The sequence below is a fragment of the Mus musculus genome, chromosome 17 (genome assembly GCF_000001635.26).
Source record: "Mus musculus strain C57BL/6J chromosome 17, GRCm38.p6 C57BL/6J".
NCBI classification, from domain to species: Eukaryota; Metazoa; Chordata; class Mammalia; order Rodentia; family Muridae; genus Mus; species Mus musculus.
The window spans coordinates 5,754,868-5,771,107 of record NC_000083.6 but is presented as its reverse complement, the minus strand read 5'-3'; the positions used below and the strand labels follow the sequence as shown (position 1 = coordinate 5,771,107).

Here is a 16,240-nt window from a genome sequence, read left to right as displayed (position 1 = left end):
AGAACTGGGAGAAGTTAAACGAGAAAATGGAATTTGCCACAGAACCGACCTGAACAGGTTAGCTCACAGTGTGAGTCTGCCCTGTTAGAATCAGGGATATTAATATTTTTATGGGGCTTTTGAAGTACTCTCTTAAGAGAATGTGGATTCGTAGGATTAAAGAGACTTTGAATATCAGAAGCTTTTTTAAAAAAAATCATCTGCTCCCTGTCTCCTTGACAAAGAGTTTTGAGGTGGCTAAAAATACCCAAGCACATATACAGTAGGGCAGTGAACACAGATTAGGGGAAGCTGAGAAGCCAGGGGCGGGGCGGGCTGCAGGAATTTAGCAGTCTTCTGGAAGTTACTAAGGAGACGCTTGAAGGAGGGGGGAGCAGACTGCTCATGTTGTCTGACTGAAGAAAACCTGCTACTGGAGAACAGTTCTGAGTTTCAGGGGAGTCGTGTGGGCGTGGCTTCTCATACAAGGGGCCCTTTGTACTCCTTTAAACCCACTGAGAACAGGTGAGCCGCTGTCCTGTCGCTTGCAGCCTGACCCGGGTTTCACTCCTCTGAGGCTTTCGTTCTTTATTCCCTTTCGGCCTCACGTGGTGACCAAAGGCAAAGAGAATCTGGTTGGAGTTGTTCCCTAATAGGGCAAAACAGCCATGCGCGGGGGTGTGGGGTGTGGGTGGAAGGCATCGCCGCCCCCGCCCCCCTACATGAACACGGAACCTAGTGAATCTGCACAAAAATAATAAGAGACTCAGCACTGTTGGTGAGCACAGAGCAGGCAAAGCCAGAGCAAGGATTTGCACTCAACTTTTATCTGGGGCGCTGAGGAGAGCAGGGATTGTGGATAGGAGCTGGTTAGTGGAGCAAGCTAACAAAAGAAGCAATTTTCACCTCGGTGGAAGCCAGCTGAAAGAGAAAAAGGTAATTACTGGAGAAGCTGAGCTGACCTTTGTAGGGCACAGAGAAGAAGAAATTACCCCTGAGTTTAGATGGAAAAAAGAACAAAAAAACAACTCCAGGGTTTAGATGAAAAAATACCATCAGAATACCTTTCCTCGAGAGACATGAGCAGCTGCGTCATGCCACCTTCAAGGATGGAAGGGACCTGGGCAAGGCCAGCCTCCCTTGGCAGGTTGCCCTTGACGTTGAATCTGTTGGAAATGCTGCTGTTATGTGGTAAAGGAGCCGCGAGGGGAAACTAAACGGTCCTGGAAACCGTGGAAAGGCTCTACCTACCAAAGCAGGAAATATTTTGAGCTCAGAGGAGGGACCTTTGGGGATTTTTTTTACCATAGCCATATTTTATAACTTTTTTTCCCAGACAGATAAGAATATCAAGTAACCAAAGCTGGCTTTGAACTCATGTAGTGGAGGACCTTGAATTTCTGATCCACCAGGGTCCACCTCCCAAGTGCTGAGATTCAGGGCATGCACCACCGCCCCTGGTTTAAGAACTACTAGGGATCCAACCCAGCATTTCGTGCATGTTAGGCAGTCGACCAAGCCACATTACAGTGCCACATTCTAGAACTTTAAACTGTGGACTCTGAAGTACTGCTTTAAGAAAATGTGCCCTAACTTTTGCTCACATTACATAGGTCAGAAAGGACAACAGATGCATCTCTGCTCAAGTGTCCTCACACCCAGGTACCAAGAGGGAAAGGTCAGGGAAGAACTCCCTGTAGGGGTTCTATGGTGAAGGGTCAGATCCATCGTCACGGAGACTGGAGGTATACCAGGTGGGCTTCCGGCATTTGACACTGAGTCGGGAGGCAGGGGCAGAAAGAGCAGCCCACAGAGTGAGCACAGAGGCTGCGGAAACACTAGAGCCAACCACATGTTCAGCCTCGCCCTAGCAGAAAGGGGGTGCTTCTGTAAGGGGTTCAGGGAGAGCAGGAAGCCATTAGACCCAGGGCTTCAAAAAAAAAAAAAAAAAAAACCTCTCTTTGACCCCAGCTTGAAGGGCACATATTCCATTTAGTGACTTTCCTTTCCCCTGCAGTCAAAGGTGACTCACTCACAGAAGGAAAGCTGTGGTTCCTACCAGGGAAGGTCACTCTGGCTGGCCTGGAACCAGTAGTACTTGCCTGCGGGACCCTCTGCACTGTCCAGAGTGGCTGGGATTGGATGATGTGTCACTCTAGTTAGAAGTAGTCTAATGTGCTGTCACAGAGCACAATCAGACCTCCTGCCATAGGGGTTCCCGACTCTCCTTCCCAGGGACCTGGACAAGGGCAGCTTTTGGAGTGGCTGATAAATGTCTGGGATGTCTATTCAATGTCACGTTCTTCTGTCTTTCTCCTCTTCCTCCCAGAGGCTCAGCATCTGCCTTTAGCCGGATTCTCACAGGATGACTGCAGTATCCTTAGTAGGATGGAGCTCATGTAAGCACAACTCATTTCCGGAGGGAGACACAGGCTTTTCTAAAGAATCATGGTGTGCCTACCTGACTCCTAGTCCAGGGCTTCAAAAAAACTCTCTTTGACCCCAGCTTGAAGGGCACATATTCCATTTAGTGACTTTCCTTTCCCCTGCAGTCAAATGTGACTCACTCACAGAAGGAAAGCTGTGGTTCCTACCAGGGAAGGTCACTCTGGCTGGCTTGGAACCAGTAGTACTTGCCTGCAGGACCCTCTGCACTGTCCAGAGTGGCTGGGATTGGATGATGGTGACTTCATAGGCTGTTGCTGACTCCGTGCTGTGCTAATACAGATCCAGACTGGATGCTTGAACCATGCGTAGGAACTGAGACAAACTCTGCGTGCTAGGAAGTGTGCTAAGCAGGCCCTGCGGGGGTAGGGGGTTGAGAGGCGGTCCACCTCATGCAAAGCCTGTGGCCGCAGCAGGTAGAAACTTAGGGAAGGATGCTGGAATCAGCCCAGGCCCAGGCACTAGGAAAGTAGCAATGGGTAGTGTGGATGGTTTTCAGGGGGCAAAAATTGGTTTTGTGAGGGCAAAAGTTGCTTACTTTCAGTAACATTTACCTTTCTTAACTCTTTGCTAATCTAAGACCAAAAAGCCTTTGGGTTCCGGTAGTTAACTCTGATTGCTCAGCAGAAGGGGATAAAGAAGAAAAGAGGAAGAATTGCTAGGGTTCTTTTCTCTCTGGCTCAAAGACCTTTCACTGGTCGGACCAAAGGTTCAGAAACTTGTTAACTCTTCGTGAACCAGAGAAAAAAAGAAAAGAAAAAGAAAATTCATTCATACAGAGAGAGACACAGACATACACACACTCATACATTCTGGTCCGGTCCCGACTGCCTGTCTCATCAGCTCCACAAGTGTTCATGCATACTTACACCTACACACGTATGTATAGACAAACAGACATATCCATATATACACTTGGTGGATGGGGCAGAGCCCCCCCACCCCAACCCACACGTCACACTTTATTCCTCCTCTCTGGTCTTCTTATACCTTCTTAGACAAACGTTCTTTAGAAAATTACATTTCGTCTACGTTTCACTAAAGGGAGTTACAGAAAGATGTCCATAGTAAGTTCAAAGTTGCGTTTCATTCTATAAACTCATTATAAGTTCAAAGCAACAGTTTCACGGGGCCTTGCTTTATCATGGTGCACACCTGTGGCTTTATCCTTGCACCTGACCTAGAATGAATGCTTTTCCTTGATCACACATCTGTCCCAAGCCCATTTCTCTTTTAAGAGTAATGTATGAAAGCTCCTTGTATTCCTTATTATGCAGCCTTTACTTACTATTCTATGAGGAAGCAGCACACTCTATTCTTGATTCTAACTTTATTATATCTTTATAGCAAAACAACTAAAACCATCTGCTTAAACTTTCTTCCTAAAATTATTTGAGCCAAATCAGGAATTCTATAAAGTCATTAATCCATCTAAACAGCATTAATTCATGAAAGTTCATCTTCATGTTGATCTGCAGGGAATCTGCCCCGTAGGGTGGCCTGATTGGTGCCCAGGAATCATTGGGCTATGTAATAGTGACAGGAAAGGCACATCACCAGCAAGAAGCAACTCTGGAATGAAGTCTCTAAGGATCCTGAAGTCTTAGAGTTCACCCATTGTAGGCCATGCAAAATGGAGGGCCATCTTAAGAAGGCTCACTCTCGTGCCTTTTCTTGGTGGCTTCTGAAATAGGAGAAAGAGGATGAATTTGAGCAGTGCCACAAAGCTGCACAGCCCAGGACAGTAAGATACTGGGGCCTGCTCTGGCTGAGTTTGGGGGAGGCTGTGTGGTGGATCTCATAATCACCACAAAATCTCCACTACTCACTTCAGAGAGCAGGTTGTTGTTGTTGTTTATTAATCAGGGACTTTTTCTGGAAGTTTCTACACCTAGCCCACACTGACTTAATCCCTGGGTTTGATGGGAGGATATATCTCAAGGCTTTTGGTTTCTGGGACGAAGACAAAGAGCTTAAGGATTGAGGCTTCCCAGTGGGTCTCTTCAGCACCAGAAACAACACTCATTTCCTGGCTACAGCACTTGTGGCTCCAGGGGCTGCCATTCTGAGGACTCAGATCTGCAGTGATAACAAACAAACAAACAAACAAACAAACAAACAAACAGGGCTTCTCAAATAACTCCTGAAGCAAGACTAACCACTGGCTGTATACTGCTGCATGTGTCCCCACAGCTGTGGGTTGAGGCTCTTTGCTGAAATATCCAGACTCAGTTACTTGTCTGAGATTTAATGTCTTAAGAAAGCACCTACTAGGTGCCTATTGTATGTGAGGGCTCCTGCCAGGAGCTGGGAGGCAAGGCCATTTGTTACAAATTTGCTTTCTTGGGATGGAGAGATGATTTAACAGTTAGCAGCACTGCCTGCCCTTCCAGGGAATCCGGGTTCAATTTCCAACACATGGCAGCTCACAACTGTCTGGAAGTCCAGCGCCAGAGGATTCAACACCCTCACACAGACATGCAGGCAGGTAAAACACACATAAAATGAAACTAAAGAAATCACAAATTTGCTTTCTTCTGGATGCTTCTGATCTTTGGAATGATACTGGCTTGGGGAGTAGGAGGTGGTGTTTCCATCTTCTCACTTCAGGAGGAAATATAGAGTGGGGGGCACATAGCCAGAGGCAGGCCTGCTCAAGCTAGGCTCCTATGACAGAGAAGAAATGGGAAGCGACACTAGCTGGCTCCCACTCCAGCCCAGTCACTTCTCTTTTAGAGGCCACAGAGGATGCACGTACGCACAGCTGTGAGTGTCCTCTGTCCATAGTCCTCAGTGGGTGACCTCAAACTAAGTACCGTGGCCATTGAAGGCCAGTCAGTGAGAGGAGGCCTGGCAAGTGTTGAGCTCAGGGGCTAACAGGGGCCACCAGACTGCTGAGCCAGGGCTCTTGAGGTCACTGGGCATTACATTTACTTTGCCCTAATGTTTCCCCCTCTCTTTCCCAAAAGCAGCAGTCAAGGGAGCATGGCATGCAACCCTAGCCATTTCTAAAAGGGGCTGTTGCGTGTAACCGACTTCACAACGAGAGCTACTCCTCTGAAATGCTGAAAAGCCATAAATCAACGAGCCTAATGGATTTTTGTTCTGTCTATTCAATATCTTCCAGGGCATTGCATTTAGAATGTAGTGCATTAAGGGGGTGGGGTGTGTGGGTGGGTGGGTGGGGGGAATAAAGCTCTCTAGCGAACTATGCTAGCCTGAATATTTTCAAAGCAAATACGCCACACTAAAAGCCTTTCCTTATTTCTTGGTGCAGGGCCACGGCTGCTTCTCTTCCTGGTCTCTTCCATCACAGTCTCGCAGATTGTCTCTTAGGAGTTCGAAAGAACATGGGTGGCAGTCTAGGCCTGACACTCTGGCCGTGTGGCTTCAAGCCAATAGGAACAGTTTGGAGCTATAGTGCTTGTTTCCAAAGTGAACGTAGAACTCTTAAGATTTTTGCGTTAGCATATACTAATCGTATGATATATTGACTGTCCTCGTGACATTAACATACATGTGTATAGCATACTGGGATCACACTCTTTTTTTTTTTGTGTTTTTTTTTTTTTTTTTTCCCAGACAGGGTTTCTTTGTGTAACCCTGGCTATCCTGGAACTCACTCTGTAGACCAGGCTGGCCTGGAACTCAGAAATCCACCTGCCTCTGCCTCCCAAGTGCTGGGATTAAAGGTGTGCGCCACCACCGCCTGGCTGGGATCACGCTCATTTGACTCAGGGTCTTTCTATTGACAGATGAGAAAGGCTACAATAACTTGGTAGCCAGGCAAGCCGTTGTCTGGAGCCACCTCTTCACACGTGGCATCCTTTACAAGCGTTCGCTTTCCATTTTGGTCCCTTGCTTTCTCACCCACTGATTCCCGAGGTCCAGATTAAAGGGCTGGGAGCTTTCTGCCTGTGATTGGGGCAGAAACTAGGAAGGAGTCTCTCTGTCTCATTAAAAAGCGAATCACAGGATGACCCACATTATTGTAGAGACAGTGCCACTGGAGGGTGAGGAGCCATCCAGCGTGGACTAGGGAGGGCCCAGCATCCTGTCCTGGGGCAACTTTTTTTTTTTTTTTTTTTTTTTAAGGAATGGCTGCTTTGTTAATTCGGAGGAAAAGCCAGTCTCTTCCTGCCTGGGGCATTGGAGTGTCCCCGAGAGCCTGGGTCAGGGTAGCACTGTTCCCAGACTCATCCATCTGGTCATGAGGGTTGCTCTCATTATCTGTTTGGGAAACTCAGCTTGGAAAACAAAACCATCATGCAAGATTTCTTCATCCCGTGGTTTGTGAGCCATCAAGTCGCTCATAAATTAGATGTCAGTTGAGCTCTCCTTGCAGTCACATGGCAAGGACTCAGGGGTTGGCCAGACTCAGCTGGATGCCTAGCTTTTAGACTTTTTGTTTTTTTCTTCTGTTTGCAAATAGGTCATTGGTACAAAATATGTATCAAAGAATAAAAACAGACAGATAAATTTAATATCTTTTATTATCCTTTCTGTCTGTCAATACCGGAGGGCTTAGAAAGGTTAATTTCAGAAAAGCCCTCCCCACTGAGACAGTGGGTGAGGGGCCCACACTAAGCAGGGCAAGCATTTGCATACTGCCTCAGGTTCCTCCCCCAATCCAGACCTATCCAGATGGGATGCGAGCATCCTCCTCCCCCAATCCAGACCTATCCAGATGGGGTGTGAGCATTCTCCTCCCCCAATCCAGACCTATCCAGATAGGATGCGAGCATCCTCCTCCCCCAATCCAGACCTATCCAGATGGGATGCGAGCATCCTCCTCCCCCAATCCAGATCTATCCAGATGGGGTGCGAGCATCCTCCTCCTTTGCCTTGGATCCAAGGGTAGAGTCCTAAATGAAAGCCTGGCTGGTGACTTGCTGAAGCAGAATCAAGGCTGTGGCATCTGTGGTCCCTCAGCCGTCCAGAGTGGTCCGTAGCGCTTTTTCTGGGGCTACCTCAGACCCTTCTGAACCCATCCTTCTTGGTCTTTACTTATGTCCTGCCTCCACTTGCCTGTCAGTTCACTCCCAGCCCCTGTTCTCCTCCGAGTCAGGATGAAGAAGACAGAACTAGACTCCATCATGCTGTTGTCTCCCCAGAGGTTAGGGAATTACCTGAAGTCATGGCACCCCCATAGCCACCTCCCGTGGGAACAAAGGATCCCACTGCTGTTTGAAAACAGGCAAACTAGGCACAAGCTCCAACCAGACAAAATCCCAGCATGGGGGAGGGGAGGTAGACATGAAGTTCCACCTCACTTTTCTTCAGTGGAGGGGCATTTGCTCTCAGGCCAGTTAGGTCAGGTCTGCTCAACACCCACGCGTTCTGTCTTAGTTAGGGTTTTACTGCTGTGAACAGACACCATGACCAAGGCAAGTCTTATAAAAAACAACATTTAATTGGGGCTGGCTTACAGGTTCAGAGGTTCACTCCATTATCATCAAGGTGGGAGCATGGCAGCATCCAGGCAGGCATGGCACAGGAGGAGCTGAGAGTTCTATGTCTTCATCCAAAGGCTGCTAGTGGAAGACTGACTTCCAGGCAACTGGGGTGAGAGTCTTAAGCCCACACCCACAGTGACACACCCATTCCAACCAGGTCACACCTATTCCAACAAGGCCACACCTCCAGATGGTGCCACTCCCTGGTCCAAGGATATACAAACCATCACACGTTCTGAAGGAACAAAGTGCTTCTGATTGCCTCAAACTTCCTGTTTGATGACAACAGAAGAGTCACAGCTGATGTGTGTGTGTGTGTGTGTGTGTGTGTGTGTGTGTGTGTGTGTGTGTGTATACTGTAGCTATGTTTTGGGGGACTCTAGGGAAAGGCAGATGTTGATGTAAGGACTTGGCTGGAGGTGGTTTGAACTGCAGTCTAGTAATAACTAGTAGCCTAGCACATACCTAAACTTTGGGGAATGTTTTAGCCTCAGAGCACTACTCTGGCTTGCCTTGAGCTGCTGTTTCCATTTAAAAGATGGGATAGGTGAGGCTGGTCTGGTTAAGGTTATAATGATTTAAACATACTCAAGACAGCGTTGTATTCAGGGCTGTGGGGACTCAATACCCACATTCTTAACGCTTGGCCAGACTTCTCAGTGCCTAAGATTTCTCTTTGCTGTTGGCAAACTCATACTTTTCTGGGAGCCAGAAAGAACAAGGACTACCCTGGAAAACTCTGAACGATAATTAGGAAGCCACTTCTTCTTGCTGGTAAGTCTGGGACCAGGTGTGTAGAGCTCAGAGGGAGCCCAACTCCACTGGGAGGAGACACGCATAACCCGGCCCCCTCGTTGGCGGCTGTCAAGTGTATAGATGAGAAATGCAATGGCTTTCTGTTGGACTTGTGTCTCTCTGGCATTTGTAGGTCGATGTCCCACCCCCATATTCAGAGCCAAGACCTTTAAGAAGGGAATCACTCTTCAAGTGCCAGACTCTGAATACTTACTTGTTCACGTATCTTTTTTTTTTTTTTTTTTTTAAAGATTTATTTATTTACTTATTATATGTAAGTACACTGTAGCTGTCTTCAGAAACCCCAGAAGAGGGCATCAGATTTCATTACGGATGGTTGTGAGCCACCATGTGGTTGCTGGGATTTGAACTCGGGACCTTCGGAAGAGCAGTCGGAGCTCTTAACCACTGAGCCATCTCGCCAGCCCCACGTATCTTTTTTTTAAAACAGTGTTTTTCTTTAGCTCAAGACTTTCATCATTTGGGAGTGTGCACAACACCTCTTACCTCTTTCCTGCCTCCCAAATCTCCTCTACTTTTCTGTATGTTGAACTTGACAGTGTGAAAAGCAAACCAACGGATATTGAATAGATGTGTTTGTTCTCCTTTGCTCTAACAGTCTTGTCTGGGTCTTTAAGAGAATTCTCTCTCTCTCTCAGAACTCTCTCTCTCTCTCTCTCTCTCTCTCTCTCTCTCTCTCTCTCTCTCTCTCTGTGTGTGTGTGTGTGTGTGTGTTTTATGTATAACACACACATTTTGTCCATACTGGATGGCCATTGAACTCTCCAGATCTGCCTGCCTTTCTCAGCTCCTGCCCCCAGCACTGGAGTTATATAGTACTGGAGTTATATAGTACTGGAGTTATACAGCACTGGAGTTATACAGCACTGGAGTTATACAGCACTGGAGTTATACAGCACTGGAGTTATACAGCACTGGAGTTATACAGCACTGGAGTTATACAGCACTGGAGTTATACAGCACTGGAGTTATACAGCACTGGAGTTATACAGCACTGGAGTTATACAGCACTGGAGTTATACAGCACTGGAGTTATACAGCACTGGAGTTATACAGCACTGGAGTTATAGATTTGAACGACATACCTGTCTTTGACACAGTTGCTGGGTATCTGAATCCAGGTCTTCATGCTGGCATAGCAAGCGTTTTTATCATTGATATTCTCAGGTCCCCATAAATACTAGTTGTTACAAAGTGCTAAAACCAGACCATCTATAGCTCCCGTCACCCTCAGGTAATGCAAGCGCTGTCCAGAAGGCACTCACTCTGTGACTGCACCATAGCTTAGGGCAGTGGTTCTCAACCTTCCTAAAACTTGGATGCTTTAATACGGTTTTTTATGTTGTGGGGAGCCAGAGTCATAAATGTATTTTGTTGCTACTTTGCTACTGTTATGAATGATAATGTAAATATCTGATATGGAGCCTCTGTGAAAGAGTTGTTTGACTCCAAAAGATAACCCACAGGTTGACAACTGCATTGAGGGCTTCTTGGATGGAGATGGTAGGTTTGGGGAATCATTCTAAGGTCCCTTAGAACACAGCCCAGGAGCTGCCGTCTACTTGGACAAAGTCTAAGACCCACCCTTGGTTCTGACTAGAACTGTGGGAGTGGGGCTTCCAGAACCATCCTTGGGTTTGGACACTTACTAGAGAGACTCTCGGAGCTCAGGAAATTTCCTCACCTCACAGGTTCATTGCAGTAGAAGAATCCAGTTAAGTCAATGGCACCGACCTTCCCCATATCTCCCAGTGAGGTGAATACTGCTAAGTGGAGAAGCTCAGCCGTTCTCTGGTCCAGAGCTTTGACTGGTGGTCTGTGGTGTAGACATGGTGACCACTGATTGGATGACCTCTATGCCCTCCAGAGAGGAACTGACACCAAAAGGCCCTGCATGCCCTCAGGTAAGATACTCTAATTAGACAACTTTCCTGAGCTTAGGGATTTCCTCTCAGGGCCAAGAGCAAAGGCCAGAACCCTGTCTGGTAAGGGTAATCCTTCAGTGGGCACAGTGTGTTGTGTGGACCTTGGCAGACATTAACTGTTTCTATGACAGGGCGAGGTAAATAAAGACACTGGTATACACATCTGGAAACTTCTCGTAGCATTGTTGATGGAGTACTACACGCCAGTTGATCTCATCATGGAGATTACAACTTTTCATTCATACACCTAGTTTTGCTTTTTCGGGTAGTTTCTTTTAGCCGTGGTTTAGTGGTTTAAAAGCACTGGGTGATCTTGCAGAGGACCTGGGTTTGATTCCTAGCACTCACAGCAACTCAAAAGCATCTGATACCTGGGGATCTGATACCCTCTTCTGGCCTCTGATGGCACCGGGCACACACATGATGTATAGGCATACATGCAGGCAAAATGCCCATACACATAAAATAAAAATATATTCATATGCCATGGAAGGTATTTCCTTAAAAGCTGGAACTGCTTTTGTTTAATGAAGGTTGGGTCATCGCTGGCCTTGGCTCTGTGTTCACTGTCTTGACATGTTCTGAAGCCCCGGATATGATATTTCAGCTCTGCTGGGGTTTGGGTCTTAGATAGTCCTGAAAGGCTGTGTCCTAAGGACCTGTTCCCCAGCTTATAGAGCTGTTGGGAAGTGGTGGGACGGAAGGCAGCTCTGTGGTGGGGGCGCTCCCCTGAAGGATACGGGGAGGGGGGACCCTGGCTCCTCCTTGCCTCTTTGCTTCCTGGCCATGCTGAGGTAGGCATCTTTGCCCCACCATACTCTCTGTGCTATTATGCTCTGCTTTGCTGAAGGTCTGAAAGTGACAGAGCCAAATGACCATGGGCCGAGCCTTGGAAACCATGAGCCTAAACAAGTCTTCTCTCATAGGCATCTCATGTCTTTGCCACAACAAAAAAAGGTGGGTTCACTGGACTCCAGGATTCCTTTTTGTACGATGGAATAGGGTGGGCATTTTGGATCAATATTTTTTTCAAAGCTTGTTTTAGAGCTTGATTAGAAAATATTTTTTATTATAACCCGATTCATCATTTTTCTTCACATAAGCAAAACAATCCATGCTTCCTATTGCAATTCTAGTGTTATTCATTCCATCTGATAGATTATGGTCTGGACCAGTAAATCAATGGCCGTAAGAATGCTTAGGTGGGAAGGACTGGAGATGGTCTTGGAGGGGAGATTTCTGTGTCTTCTGCTGGGGCTAGGCTGAGCCAAGAATCAGGAGCAGTTTACAAGAGTTGGGTGGGGCTAAGTCCTCCAGACTGGTGGTGATTTATAACTGATATTCTTTATATAAGCAGGCTACACAGGAACCCCCTTCCTTTATTTCTTAAAGGGAAGCCTCAAAAATCCTTTAAATCCTACATACTCATGCAATCCTTAAAATCCTTAAAAAAATCCTTAAAAAAAATCCTTAAAATCCTACATACTCATGGAATGCTCCTTGGTAACCCCCGCTGTCTCTGTGTCCAGGAGGTGGCAGGTTTGTGACGGACCTGTGTCTGAGTCTCACTCATGAGCATCCTGGACTTGCAGTGACTTCATGGCCTTGTCCCCGCCTGATGGGCTACCTACCTACTTCCTGGTTCACTGCTGTGGAGTGTCTCAGCATCCCAGTGACAGGCAGATCATTCTTGGTGCCTCCTGGTGGCTTATGTGCACTCACTGCCTCTTATAAACATCTCTGAGGGGTTACTGCAGTCCCACTAGCTACTGTGTGTTAGAGATAAGGAGGTAGGTTCTGGGTTGTTTAAAGGAAAAAAAAATGGAAATTTCCCTTGTTTCCTCTTTTGGAAAAAGCACAGCCTTCCACTCAGCTCTAAAAGCAGCAGCTTCCTCATGACAGGCAACAGCGATGGGAGAGTAGGGCGGAGGAAGAGTTTGGTTATAAGTGTCATCCTGGTGAAGAGTAAGGAAACTCAACGGCAGCCCCAGCCCCTGCCTTTCACCAGCGAGGATGGGCAGATTCACCGGCCCAGGCAGCGGAAGCTCACGCGCTCGTTCCTGAAGATGCAGAGTCCAGTGGACAGTAGAAAGTACCAAACCTCAGCTAGGCTGCTTGGTCCAGGAGGCACGTGGTTTGTTTCACAGGACGCCCTGTGCAGTATAGGAGGAGGGAAGAGGAGATGGGCACAGAGATTCACACGAGTGTGCTATGAACCGGAATGGTTATGTGTGTCATAAAGAGACTCTTCACATTTACACTGGTGTGTTTTGGGATTAGATATTATTGCCCGTATCATGGAGAGGGTCTTGCTGGGGCCTCAACCCAATCTGAGGTTATTATAGGTACATGAAGGCTCCTACCTGGAATATCAATGAGCACAAGGTTAGAGCAATCTTTGGTGGCTCCTGAAGGTGTCTGCTCCATGTAGATCAGCTACCAGGCTGACCTAAGGAATTCATTAAATCTCCATCCACAGACTAGATCACAATCAGAAAACAAAGATGCCACAAACAGATATGTTTGCCCACGAGAGATTTCTCAAAACAGGATTAAGAACAGCCTCTGTCTGCTGTCTTCTTCCTTCCCAGAGTGTGAGAGAGAAGGGGAGCCGGGTGGGTCTGTGTTAGCATTAGGAGTTCTCTAGGGAGTGAAGCATAGGTGGGCGAATGCAGAGCCTGCTAACACAGGTATTAAGTGCATGCTGGAGGGTTTTCCCCTACTAAATATGGGGAAAAGGTTATGGATCTATTGAGTACTCATTCCCCCTTTCTCTTGCCAACAGAACCCCAAGATTTGAGGTAGTCATGTGTCCAGTGAAAACATATGCCCCAGTTTCATGGTTGTCCAGGAGTGGTCATGGGAGTTCACTTTGATCACGGAGCAGTCCGGCTGGGGGGTGGGGGTGGGGGCGGGGGTGGGGGTGGTGCTCTGGGAGCACTCTCTCAAGGAAGCAGGCTCCTGGCCTTAGCTCCTCTTCCTGGAATGTGGCTTTGATGCTAGAGCTGCAGGGCCTGCCTTGTGACTATGAACTGTCTATAGGAATAAAAGCCAGTCTAAGAAAAGCAGAATGGAACTCGGTACCTGCACTGACAAGGGCACACTGACCGTTATTTGCCTGTCTCTGTACTTACACTGCACACCTGAGAAAATAGCTAATTTTCTAAGTCACTATAATTTAGGGTTAAAAAAAAATCCAGTAGCCAAACCTAATTGCTATCTGCTTTTGTTGGGGGCTGAGGGTATGGATGAGAGTGAGTGGGCGCATGGGAGGGTGTGGATGAGGACGAGTGGGTGCGTGGGAGGGTGTGGATGAGGACGAGTGGGCGCGTGGGAGGGGTATGGATGAGGACGCGAGTGGGCGCGTGGGAGGGGTGTGGATGAGGATGAGTGGGTGCGTGGGAGGGGTGTGGATGAGGATGAGTGGGCGCGTGGGAGGGGTATGGATGAGGATGAGTGGGTGTGTGGGAGGGGCTGGGTGGAGCTGGCTTTCTGCATTGCTCTATAGTTGTTTTTCAATGGAAACACTGACACCCACAGCTTAAAGAAAGCTGATTTCTTAGCAGATGGGTGCATCTGCCCGCCCCCCACATACACAAACATTCCAGTTGAAGTTATTTATCTACTTTCGTGACTGCAAACAGGGCTGCTGTAAATCAATCTAATTTTCCATTGCTCGATTATTTTTTTAATGGCTAGATTACTGCGCCAAGCAGTTATCTTTGAAAATTTACTGGGCTGTAGAAGAGAAGGGAAAACGAGGGGAGGAGAGGGGATGGGAGGGGAGGGGAGGGAGTGTGTGTGGGGGGGAGGTGTTTGAGAAGGTGAAGGGCTTGCTATAGAGCATGTAGGCTAGGGAACTAAGAAAAAAGGAGTGATAGAGGGAGAGGAATGAGGGATGTGGTAAGTTCCCACAACAAACAAACACCATAATCATCAATTTAATTTAGTCTCAGTCTTCGGAATAGTTTTGAGGTATTGATTAGAAAATATACCCAATGTTATTTCTCTTTATGCTCTTCTTACTTGAAGAACTCAATGAGCTGAAGAGATCCTGGTGTGGACAAGAACAGAAACCCCTGGTGGGAAAGACCCTAATTCATATCCTGACACCTGCCAAATGAGCTCCAGCCCGAAGCCACGGCTGGGAGGCAGCTGGTTCAAGGCCCCAAGAGGATGCTGGGTAGGCTCGGCTCTGAATGGAACAGGTGCTAAGGCTGTATGGGCGAGTTCTTAGAAGCCCTTGAAAAGTTTCATTCTGACTTATTCCTGGAGATGCCACCAAGCCCTGTACCCCGGACACCCACTACAACCTGAATACATTCATTTCTTGCTTTTAGTCTAGAGAAGGTCCACCAGGCCTAGGGTGTGAAGCCTGCTAAGGTTTACCCACTCAGGGCTTGGCATCACATGGCTTGCACAATGGAGTTTGTAACTTGTTTTGCACTTTCATGCACACCTTATGTCAGTGTCCCTGGCTGACACAGGCAAGGACGTAACAGACTTGGTGGTATGGGTAGTTCTGAGAGGCACTCTGCTGCCTGGGGGTGGGTGGGATATAACATTGTTCTCCCAGGCTGAACAATCACATCCAGAGCTGGAATGAACATTTTTCAAGTGGGCACAGCGTGGTACTGTGCTGACTGCCCGTGGCACAGAGTGGCATGTCAGCCTGTCTGCTCAGAAGCAGGCATTCAGCCATCATCACCCTTCTCAGATCTGGACCAGGGTGCTCTGGCTAAATCCAATTTCCCAGTGCTCGGTAGGAGAATGGGAAGCAGATGGACTTTACCCCCTCTCGGCCCCTATGTGTGCTAATGGCCCAAACCTTAATAGCACGGTAAAATATTTATCTTATTTTTTTCTAGCTAGCAGCCAATCGATTGCTAACTCTCTCGAAGCATTTAGAATGCCAAGGTCCACTCAGCCACACTAGATGGACCCAGTTAATGGGAAATGCAAGCCACTTACCTCTCTGGATGGTGCCCCTCACCCTCACCGCTGAAGTAGGGCCCTAAGAGCCCAGTTGCTTATTCCCAAACAGGAAGAAAGGTCTGTGACATTCTGTGGGCTTTAAACTTTCAATTATTTTAGCCACTTGTCGTATTCAAGTTCCACACCACCTGTCCCTGAACCGTCTTGATTCATTTTTACCAAGGTCCCCAAACCCCTATTTGAAAAATGGCACCACATATGTATGGAGGATGGGTCTAGAACAGGGTGAGTGATAATAAGTATATTTGTCCCTCAGTGTCCTTAGGGGATTGGTTCCAGAGTCCCATGGAAGCTCCCATCTATGGAAGCTCAGGTCTATTAGTAAAACTGAACAATGTTTGCATATAGAACACACAAACCTCCTTCTGTGGGCATTGTCTCATCTCTAGGAGATTTATATCTAACACAATGCAGTGCAATTGAATAACATGGAAAGACAGACACACAACTCAGTGTAGATACCCTCCCCTCAAATATTTTCATGGTTGGTTGAATCCACAGTTGAAAGGGAAGATGGAGGGGCAACTGTATTCAGTGACTTATGGTTGCTTCTTGGAATTTTTTAAATGGGGCTGTTGGTATCAGGAAATTGGCAACTACTATATTAGGAGTATCGGGAATGAA

General features: G+C 47.3%; 1 long non-coding RNA gene across 1 annotated transcript; it reads left to right on the top strand.

Annotated features, from left to right (window-relative positions):
- Positions 1–377: 377 nt before the first annotated feature.
- Positions 378–10,787, top strand: Gm41519. Its single transcript, XR_876356.1, has 2 exons — positions 378–504; positions 10,388–10,787. It is a non-coding gene; the product is annotated as a predicted gene, 41519 (long non-coding RNA).
- The last annotated feature ends 5,453 nt before the right edge of the window (positions 10,788–16,240 follow it).